The sequence below is a fragment of the Bidens hawaiensis genome, unplaced genomic scaffold (assembly GCF_021521415.1).
Source record: "Bidens hawaiensis isolate Kalapana, Puna unplaced genomic scaffold, B.hawaiensis_p1.1 tig00018875_1, whole genome shotgun sequence".
Classification (NCBI taxonomy): domain Eukaryota; kingdom Viridiplantae; phylum Streptophyta; class Magnoliopsida; order Asterales; family Asteraceae; genus Bidens; species Bidens hawaiensis.
Window position 1 is genome coordinate 100184 of NW_027492868.1, and position 11744 is coordinate 111927.

Below are 11744 nucleotides of genomic sequence, written 5' to 3' on the forward strand. Positions count from 1 at the left end.
ATGCGATCCGGACATACCAACGCATTCGTTTTTGCGTCACGAACGTTTCTCCAGTCTCGGATCGTTCTTACGACGCCTCAATAAACTATTTTCCGTCTGAAATCAGACCAATAACTTATGAAGCATATAACTCACAATCAAGACATTTGATCATCGATCCCTTTGGTGGAATCAAAGATCTATGTGTTAGGAAGGCTCACCGAAACTTTCAGCTCGATCCGACGGTCGGATCTCCAGAAATATGCTTTTCTTTAAAGCTGTGTTTTCAAAATCCGCCCAGCAAACTGAGTCCGAAAACGAGCCTAGAAACCCAACTTAAACTTCTCTGATCCTCATCTACACCGTTTAAAATGATTATCTATGGGTTATGAACCCTCTGTAAAAATATCAAGATGATCGGACCGTTAGATCTTCGGTTATGGAACGATCTTTACAGACATGCAAAACTTATACAATCTGTCCAGATTTTTAAAATGAGTTTTTAACAAACTTAAGCTCAAAATTAGGACGATTGGATCTTACCATCGCGTTGGGGACATCAAAAGATGGTTCCGGGTAGAAGACGGGCTTCGGCCGCCACCGGACCACCGCGCCGGACCACCACCGGCCACCGCGTACCACCGCCGGACCGCCGTCGGCCTCCGGCCACCTTGCCGGAATTCTCTAACCTCTCTCTACCCTCTCTTTCTCTAATAATGCAGAAATGTGATGATTAATGAAGGAAAAGTGGGGGTAGCCCACTTATATAGGTGCGGTTTTAAACGAGTTTTACGATCGCGTTTCGGTCTCTCGCTTCCACGATCCCGCTACTTCAAGTGGTGTTGCATTTTCCAAATACATTTCGTCAAAACATTTATTTCGTTCCCGACTTAAATTTGTCTCGTTAACTTATTATTATTTCCACTAATAAGTTATCATCGATCGTTTTCTAGTGTCGGTGTCGGTTCCGTGTTACTCCAAAACTTAATAAAACTAGTTTAGTTGTTTTTCTCAAAAACAACTCATCCAAACTTATGGTGTTTAATCGATTTATTTTATCCACATAATAAACCTCAAAATACGACGACAATATTAACTCTTGCAAACTTATCGGTGCACGTGCTTTAACGACCGTGTTCGAAAATACTAACTTGCATTTTCCCACTTCGTTATAACTCAGAATTGAGTCACGTTTTTGTAGGTCCCCCGCGGGGCGTCGCCGATCGATACGAGATCCGCACGAGGTCTAGGAGTGCGGAATCCTCCTAGACTCGTTTATGGTGTACAGACGAATAACACAAACACGTACACGATCAAATACACAAACAAATACTAGAACGGGATAAACAAATCTGCAGATTCATATATAAAATAATCACGTTACATACCGTAACAAAAACAGGAAACACGACTGACCCGAGGTGAGCTCTACCTCGGGTCGTCTCACACGACTCTAGTCTCTTACTCTCTCTCAATAAACAAGCTGCTCAAACACACACTGATTTCTTGATTCATCTAAAACTAAACATGACACAACAATACATAGACCAAACATTCTCGGGCCTGGGCTTCAGTAGGCGAAGTTGTGCTAACTTCGCCTAAGGCGAAGTTGTGATAACTTCGCCTAAGGCAAAAGTTGTTACAACTTCGCCGTTGGCGAAGTTGTTCTAACTTCGCCTAAGGCGAAGTTGTGCTAACTTCGCCTGTGGCGTTCCGCTGGTCAGAATTGCATAGCGACGGTCACAAAATGCACCAACAGTCTCCCCTTTGACCGTTGCTCTCAATTCTAACAAACACAAAAGATCATCTGTTACAAAACATGCACCAGCAGACTCCCTCTTAACTGATGATCTTCTGTTTGCAGTCAACCAGCCGTGTCTGAAACTGTCCTGTAGCTTCACAAATCTACCAATCACCCAGCGTCTTCCATATCAGATCTCCCCTTCAGTGTAACCTTCTCCGACTATAACGATTGAGGTCTTTGTAATGCATGCATCCCCGTGCCAATAGATCATCTCAACCAATCACGTGAGTCCATCTGACTTCACCAATACATGAAGTTGGGCATCCTCCACAACTTCACCAACTCGTCGGCATATGATAAGGTTTAATCTTCAACTACTCAACTTCAAGTGATCAATTTCATCACAAAACCACCCTGACAGAATCTAACACATGACCATTAAAAAATCTGAAGCATCTTCAATCACCAGGGATAACGATCAGGAACATAAACACTTTAATTCCCGGTTAAATCCAACGTGTTCCAGAATCTTCACTCTAATAAATAAGCATCACGTTTCAGGATCCAATTCTCGAACGCCTTGAAAATAACATAAATAATATGCTCTGACCGCAATCCAGTAATGACGAAAAACCTTCAGTTCAATTTGACTTTCTTCGGTTGGTCACCACGAACAACAACAATTTCCTTTCCCACAAACACCCGAATATGTGTCACTATCCAGTTTCAAACAATAACCCATTCACAACCTCAACTCCAAATCAGAGTTGACACGTATTTGTTCACACGTAAAACCAAAAGATAACAAAATCACTCGTTGACGGAACAACATCTTCGGTCTCACAATAATCGTGTACACCACTGGCCATACAGACGGAAAATTCCAAAATACTTTTTTTTTTTTTTAATCTCGTTAACTTCGCCGAAAGTTAACATCGCCTGGCTATAACTTCGCCTGGCCATAACTTCGCCGAGAAGTCAACTTCGCCTAAAGTCAACTTCGCCTGTTCATAACTTCGCCTGACCTTATATCTTCGCTGAAACCCTACGAACAGTGACGGCAACTTCGCCTGATGAACAATAACTTCGCCTGAAGAACTGTTCGGCCAGAAACGCACAGAAACGTGCCAAAAACACCAAAACGCAGATCTCGAACCATAGCGTAAGAGCCTAAGGCTCTGATACCACTTGTAGGTCCCCCGCGGGGCGTCGCCGATCGATACGAGATCCGCACGAGGTCTAGGAGTGCGGAATCCTCCTAGACTCGTTTATGGTGTACAGACGAATAACACAAACACGTACACGATCAAATACACAAACAAATACTAGAACGGGATAAACAAATCTGCAGATTCATATATAAAATAATCACGTTACATACCGTAACAAAAACAGGAAACACGACTGACCCGAGGTGAGCTCTACCTCGGGTCGTCTCACACGACTCTAGTCTCTTACTCTCTCTCAATAAACAAGCTGCTCAAACACACACTGATTTCTTGATTCATCTAAAACTAAACATGACACAACAATATATAGACCAAACATTCTCGGGCCTGGGCTTCAGTAGGCGAAGTTGTGCTAACTTCGCCTAAGGCGAAGTTGTGATAACTTCGCCTAAGGCAGAAGTTGTTACAACTTCGCCGTTGGCGAAGTTGTTCTAACTTCGCCTAAGGCGAAGTTGTGCTAACTTCGCCTGTGGCGTTCCGCTGGTCAGAATTGCATAGCGACGGTCACACAATGCACCAACAGTTTTCGCCTTCGTTCTCGATTTTCAATCCTCTACAATATTCAATTGAATCCACCCATAGATATTTTCTCGAATATCGGGTTGATTATTCGCACGTTTTACCGAAAACGTTCGTTTCTTCTAACTTATCACCAAAATTTCCTTATTCAGTCTGACTTCTCACGTGCCTTCCTTTATATATATTACCTTAATTCTTAGAAAAAAATAATATCTTAACTTATGGTCTTAACTTCTCACTTAACCCGGCATAAACATGTCTTAATCTTGATTGTGGAATATAATAATACTTTTTATTTTGCCAGGTGTCACATTCTTCCCATCTTATTTGAATCTCGTCCTCGAGATTCGACTGAGTGTAGGGGGTAATATCCTAATGTTTTGCTATAACTTTCTAGCTTGCCAATAGCTTATCTTCATATAAATTTTCAGATTCTTTATCGTCACCAAGTGCACGTTTCTGATCTAAAAAAAATCTTTTGTCGATATTAACAACATCTTTCCTTGATCGCCAGGTAATCTTCCTTAAGACGATAGCGTTAACTACTTATCATGGCATGCGTTTTTCTATCAAGATCCTTAATTAACTCTAGGTCATAAGTTAAGTAGTTATCTTTATGAGTGCCACTGTGCTGCGCCCACACATACTCTACTTCATTATCTAAGCACAAACCCAAACTTTGATAAGTCTATCAAAGTAAACTACTGGACCTTGCCTCTAGTTTAAACACTGGTTCTCTAAGGTTAATCTTATTTTTGACGTGAGGAGAAATTTATCTTGTCGATGCCTGCGTTTATATCTGCCATCCTTCTAATTAAGCTAGTCTTTCATGAAACGATACTAGTCGGTCTTTAAAGGAACTACTACAATTTTGTTAACTTCGCATCTTTAAAAGAGATTTATGCAAACGCCTTCTCTTTTATTGCTTCTTTCTATGACGAGTCATATAGGATATTGTCCTACGATTATTTCTTAGAGTCTGAGGGATCTTTTACACTTTAAGCACAAACATTCATTCGGTATGACATAAATGCTAAATTTCATCATACAGGAGGACCTAAGCATTTAATATGTCTTTACCATGAAAGGTGGGTATATGGCATAGGCTTGAATCAAATTGAATGACAACAGTGCATTCGTAACAGGATCACTAAATTTGTAGACGAAGCTACAACGATACTTAAAGATTTTAGAATTTGTGGTTGCAAACGCTGCACAGTATTCGAAGAGCGATGGAGTTGAAAAATATACAAGGGATAGCGCCTTACTACTATCTTTGGTGGATAAGGAGATATCAACTCGTTTTTCAATAATGCAATCGGAATCGATTAGGGAATGTATGTCCTACACACAATCTCTCTCATCCATGACAGCTAAATCCACTAACTCTTCACCAAATTCATCTCGAAACTCGTCCTCCCAAGAGGGAATACATTCATCTATCTGATTCTGCAAACCAACATCCTCAACCTCTATCATCGGCTCACTAAATTGAATTCGACTCTTTAAGCCTGACCGAAACTCATCCATAAAATTCCAAAGCGGTGTACTTGGATTCATGCTATGGACGACACGCACGAAATCAATGAATATCTCTTCTGGATGTGGTATGTAATCCATCATTGCACCAGATGAGTCCTTAAAACCAACAACATTCCCCATCCTATCATATATCGGGCAAAATTTGGGTTCATAGTAGCACTCCATGAAGATCACTGCAAAGATAAACTTAAACTATTAAAGGATCACGAGCACCAGATAATAGTAAAATAAACAATATATTACCGAAATTTAAACTAATTTAAAATAAATATTAACCTAATTCTTACGACTCAAAACAGACTCGAAGAAAAAAAAACAAAAAAAAATAAAAATAAAAATAGAATAAAAAAAAAACTACTTAGACTCCTACGACTCAAAAAAAATACACATAGCACGTATGTATCAAGTAAGTCTAATCAAAGCTAATAGCGCAATCGCCAAGAGTCCCCGGCAACGGTGCCAAAAACTTGATGTGCTAAAAGTAGTTATTAATTTATTAACTAAATAAACGCTAATCTAGACACTAAGTGATAATTCTAGACATCTTAACTTAACTAAAACTACTAACCGGCAAATGAACCAGTCGACTCTAGTACAGCTAAGTTAGTCCGGATATCGAACCCACGAGACTCTTTTATTACGTAAACTAGCTAAATTAGACTCAACTATAGACACAACTATTTATTTGTTATTAAAAAGGGGGTTTAACTAAAAACTAATATTAAACTAATATTAAATTAATCACTAAGACTTAAAAACGACTTAAACCTAGAATTAATTCAAATGATGACAAGCAACCAGCTAGGCTAGATCCCTAATGTATCAATTATCAAATAGTTAGAAAATGCTAAGTTATGGAACTGAGATCTTAAAATAGTCACTTAAAGAAAACCCGAACAAGACCCCTGACCCTTCTCAAGAAGACACCTATGGATTTCTATTAAGTTCTTAAAAACACCCGTTTAATTAGACTCACTTACGGTCGCTAATTTATTTTATGATAAGTACCTCTATAAGAAATCCTATCTTACAGCACGGAAATCAAATGTAGTTTAAAGTATTCACTCGACTAGATAAACAAGGCTGAAAAATCAAATCTAGACGGACTCCTTACGAAGAACTAAATCTAGCAATCTTAAACAACCAAGACTTATTATATAATCTATCAACTCTCAGCTATTTAGATTAGCACCACACTTAGGTCTATTTGATTTATTAATATTGTTCCTATGGCTTTATTGCAAATCAACCATAAACTAGTCAAAAACACACAGTAGATGACTTAACAGAATCCTATCATATGACAGACAATCACCAAGGAAACTATGGAACAATAAAACCTGTCAAACAATCCTAAGCACACATATGCATCGAATAAATAACAAGAAACCTCTTACTTAATCATAAACCATAACAAAAGCAAAGTTCAACTAAAATCCAACATCAACAAAAGTTCATCATAAACCTAGATGGTTTAGGGGTTTAGCCAACAACCATACTCAAGAACAAACCAAATAAATAAGGTTCAAAAACTGAATTCATAAAGAAAACAATAAAATCAAACCGAATAATAATGATGTTTGGATAAGTAGTTGTTGAACCCAGATGTTCTATGCTCGAACCAAAGTGTTGCTCTATATTTTTAATTCCAGCCTTCTAATTCTTTTTCTTCAATAATTGTGTCGGCCTTCAAAATAATAATTATATTGTTAAACCTCTCCTTCTAATTTACGGCCGTAGGCTTTTTTTTTTCGTTTTGATTTGCGTTTCCTTTTTAATCCCTACGTCCAACCGACTCCCAAACTTTTCCGTTCAATTCATTCTTGGCCCATTAATACTTTATTAGCTCACATCCATGTATTCAAGTTTCATACGAAGCCCAAACAACCTGCACACGTTTAATTCCTTCAACTATAACTTGTACTTCAATTTCTTTCTTGTTTATTATTCTTATTTATTCTAGTGGATAATATGATCCACAACTTTTTTCCACTTCAAAACATGAATCATATTGATTTAATTCAAATGAGAGTACTATTTTTATTTTTATATCGTAAGTCATCATGTTTACGTTTGAATTAGGAAATAAATATAAACATAACTCAAAGATTCAACCATAGCCCAAAAATTTATAAAATATTTGATTTTAGCTCGTTGTCTTTTAAAACCATTAAAGCCCAACATATGAACTATTTAGAATAATATCCAATAGAAATCTAACTCAAAAGTATTTAAAAGTGTATGAAATATTTATATAATAATATGTATATTTTAGACCATATCAGCATTCTATTGATAACACATTCGTGCCAGATTACTTAACGTTTCTCTTGCTAAGGAATAGATCGACCTAGCATAGAACGTTAGTAAATCACACTTATTTTTGTGTTCGAGCCTAAGTCTTACTTGACTATACTCATTTTTAATTGCAAGGGAGCATAGACAAAATAAGACGTTGATCCGCTATTGTCAGCAACAAACATCATTATATGTTGATGTGGCAACAATATAATGTTATATGAGGGAATGACAAAATTTATGTATATACTCAATACTACTGAAATAGTAGATTCAATGGGGCATAATAGTAACAAGGCTGGGGTCCATGTACATTAGACAAGCCTTTTCATTAAAGGATAAGAAGTTGGCGAGGGGTTACGTTCTTTAAGCAATACAGAGTTGGTGTATCATACAGATATGACTAAGCATTAGTATGAGTGCGCATGATGCATGTCACGTAACTAATGATCGAATTTGAAGTTAGGATAGATTTGAGATAATTGTTTAAGATCACATTATTCAATCCTACCGAGAAAGTCAAGTGCTGCGAGCACCAAGGAGGTTCGGTTCGAATTAATGAAGAGAAGTGTTAACTATAATTCTATGTTACGAAATCTTGCTACCAAGTGACGATATTAGTACTAACTGCGTGTTAGTTATTATCACTAAAGGAGGAAAATAACGAAATCATAGGTGATTAATTCCAGAAGAAAGATCATATATTTATTGATCTAGGCAATTGATAAATCGACCGAACTTTCAATTTGCGGTAAAGTCTAGAAGTATAGGGTGAGCAAGAGTTTGAAATATATATTACCACCAAAGATTAGTCAAATGACCACGTGTCATTCTAAAGTCAGGTAGTAGGAAACGTAATATAATAATGATCTTACACGATTGTTATCGTAGGCTTTTTAAAATAGGCATTATTCAAGTAACTAGGTTCTGTAAACCTAATAACTTTTTATTTATCCTTAATTGTATCAATGCATCGAAACTCCTTTTTAACGAAATTCGAGTATGGATACATCTTTCTTGAAAACTTAATCTCACAAAATCATTATTTTACATCAAATTAGGGTCGACGTTTCATTACGAGAACTCACGATTTTGGTCTTAGGTTCTATAATACGCTATTTGAGCCTAGGAATCCAGTCGCAATACCGATACGTTAAGATCGTTCAATCAATACATTAAAGGAATACATTATTGATTATCAATGCATTACATGATGAAGGAATACGTTAATGGAGGTCTAGAGAGAATCCGAGATGGTGACGTTACTTTAGTGGTAAATATGGTACGGATCTCTATGCATTTCATTATGGAAGGCCTATATATAGGCATGCCACATTCGTTAGAACTATATTAACGAACTTTACTAACGAATGAGATCTTTCCATAGCCTATTCGCTAAACACCCTTAGCGAATGGGTATATTTTAACGAATGAGCCTTCATTCGTTACACCCTAGTAACGAATGGGCTCCTAACTTAACGAATAGCCCTAGTCCTTAACGAATAGACCTCATTAGCTAAACATATTTAGAGAATGAGCCATTTTACATTAAGTGTAAGGAGTAAACTACCCATACTCTTATTCGAACAACTGCGGACACCAAATCTGTGCACTAGCAGGTTCTAGAGTTTTAATTATTAATTATGTGATTATATTCATCATCATTACCAGTAGTGAGGGGCCTACTGATTTGAGAAAATCACACTTAACTTGATTTCGGCAAAAATATTTTTGAAGCCGATAATTTATTCTATTTGGTGAAAATAGCATGATCGTCATATAATCTTTATGAGCAATTGATTGGTTGGCGATGACTTATCTCTGGTCCATTAGAAGGGAATTTGAAACATGTGGGGTCAATAAGAATTTGCGCAGACTTGACAATCTTAGGCTTAGTGGGTAGTCATGAATATGGGAGACATAATTAATCAGACCACTTAGAATCTCCAAAGTGCATCTAGTCTTAAATGCGGCTTAGTGATTATTAAGAAATTACACGATTAGTGTAACATCAAAGGGCTTTAGGTTGCGTGTTTAGAATGTTTGTATTAGACTTTTGACAAGGGCTACGATGCCTACTTGTCTCTGATTTAGTCTATACACAACATTTGGTTGTCGCACATGTACAAACACGATGCCAATTATTATACAAGGGATGTGTAAAGAAGTGTCAAATAAGAATATTAAATGGAGCAGTCATTAGGATTCCTCAAAGAATTGGCGCATTTGTGCGTAGTGTCATCATCGAGTTTGGTAAATAGGAATATCCTACTCATGCCTAAATTCCAAAGGAGACGATTTACTTAATAAGGATATGATATATGTGTTTCATTCTCAAAATCTTTTGATGCATCTACCATAGTCAACTGTAATATCCTAAATCCGCAAAGGAATTTATACAATATTTACCCTGATAATATAATCATCAAGATTTAAGATATGGAACAAAACTTGTTTAGATATAAGAACTGGCACGGATGCCATCAAGATATCAATATAATGAAGACATGTGAATGTAATAATGGTGCAAGGGTCACCGCAAAGTACACCTGACTAAGTCCAAAGGCGATATAATGATCACTGGAATCGAAAGAAAGGATTCTTTAAGATTTTAAACCAGAGTGTAATCGCAACGAATTCCTTATTAACGAGTCAAAGTTTTAAGGGAACAAACTTTTACGAATTGATGGATGACTTACTGATTACTATCGCATCCCCATTAGTAATTAACTGTCATATTATACTCATAGGTCATCACAATAGAATTTCCCAGAATTCTCTCGTACCTGTAAATTCACAATTACGTGATATCAAGTGTAATTGTCAATTTACCTTACAGGATCATCCTAGTATTCTCCCATTATGGGCCGTAATTTAGGTAACACAAGTTTGCAAAGAGATACATGTATTATATACTAATAACATATTCCACCCATTCATTTTTAGAATCCATGTAAGAACTTAATTTGTGTAACCGCGTACACTAAAGTTAACCAAGTTTTCTCGCCACAGTTGGAATATTTACACTCAAATATTAGGTGTTCTTAACATCCAAGTCATGGTACCATTTGCTAATATTTCACTGTTCTAAAACAGTGTTAACGTGTTGAGAGGTTAGTTGAGCTAATGCTTCAGAGTAAATCGGTAATCCATATCTTCTACTAGCAAAATTTTGTCTTGTTTTTGGTGGCATTTTATCATTTATGTTATTTTCGGATAACATAGATAAAACAATATTCATTATTAATTATTAAATGTGTGTGACTAAATATAGGAAATAATCACATTCGCACAATAGCCAATATATCAGCCAAAGATCATCGTGACATTTTAACTTGGAAAATTACAATATTTGTTTAGAAGTTAATAAAATAACTACTATAATATGTGTGAATACGCATCAGCACCAATCACAAGTTTTTAAATTTTCCAAACTAAAATATCCAAGGCAAGCAATGCCTATCTAGATCAACAAAAGAAAATTATTGGAGGTCTAAGTACTCAATCATTGGTTATAGCACCTTAACCGAAACAGTACTTGCACCCACAACTGAGTTTGTAACATCCAACTTTTGATTAAATAAACAACAGAAAATTTTGTTAATAGCGTGTGTCGTTAAAATAGTCTTGTGTTAAGTGTTTGGGAAGTAGGAATTGGGAATGGGTGGTGGGACCCATGAAACCCCCTATATATATAACCCAACCACTTCTTCCTTTTCTTTTCCTTTCTCATCCAAACACACACAAACACACACACTCAAGAACACACACACACTTTCTCTCTACACTCCGGATCCAAATCCGTGTAAAAAAAAGAGAGGAAGAATCTCGTGTGTAGACATCATCCAATAGCAAGAATCATCGTCCAGATCTACGTATTGTCCAGATCTGAACTCGAACCCGAAGCAAAGGTAGGTTTCGGTTTAAATGGTTAAGTTTTATGGTTAAAATCGTCATGCAAACAGATATAATGATAGATCGGGTTGTAAAATGTAAGAAAAATATAAACTTGGTAAGTTATAACCTCTTGGGTGCACTTTGTGATAAAAATGTGGTGTTTGGACTTTGAGAGATGGGTTCAGGATCAGGTGCATGGGGTCAGAATGTGTCAAAAGTTGGGAAAAAGTTAAAATCAGGTCCTGAGGAAGAGCCACGAAGTAAAATGGCTTAAAAATGGTAAAAGCGATGAAAGGCAGGCATTTCGCTTCGCTTAGCCATGTGAAGCGAAACGCTTCCATGCGAAGCGAAACAGTCTCATGCGAAGCGAAATTCTTTCATGCAAAATTTTATAAAATTCATTTTCTGATGCATTTTTGTTAAGGGATTGTTAACAAAAATAAAATTTTTCCGAGCTGACCTGGCAGCTCAACCCCAGCCAGGGGTGCTGCCCCTTGGACCCTGCTAGGGGCTACCGCCCCTAGACCCCGCTACCA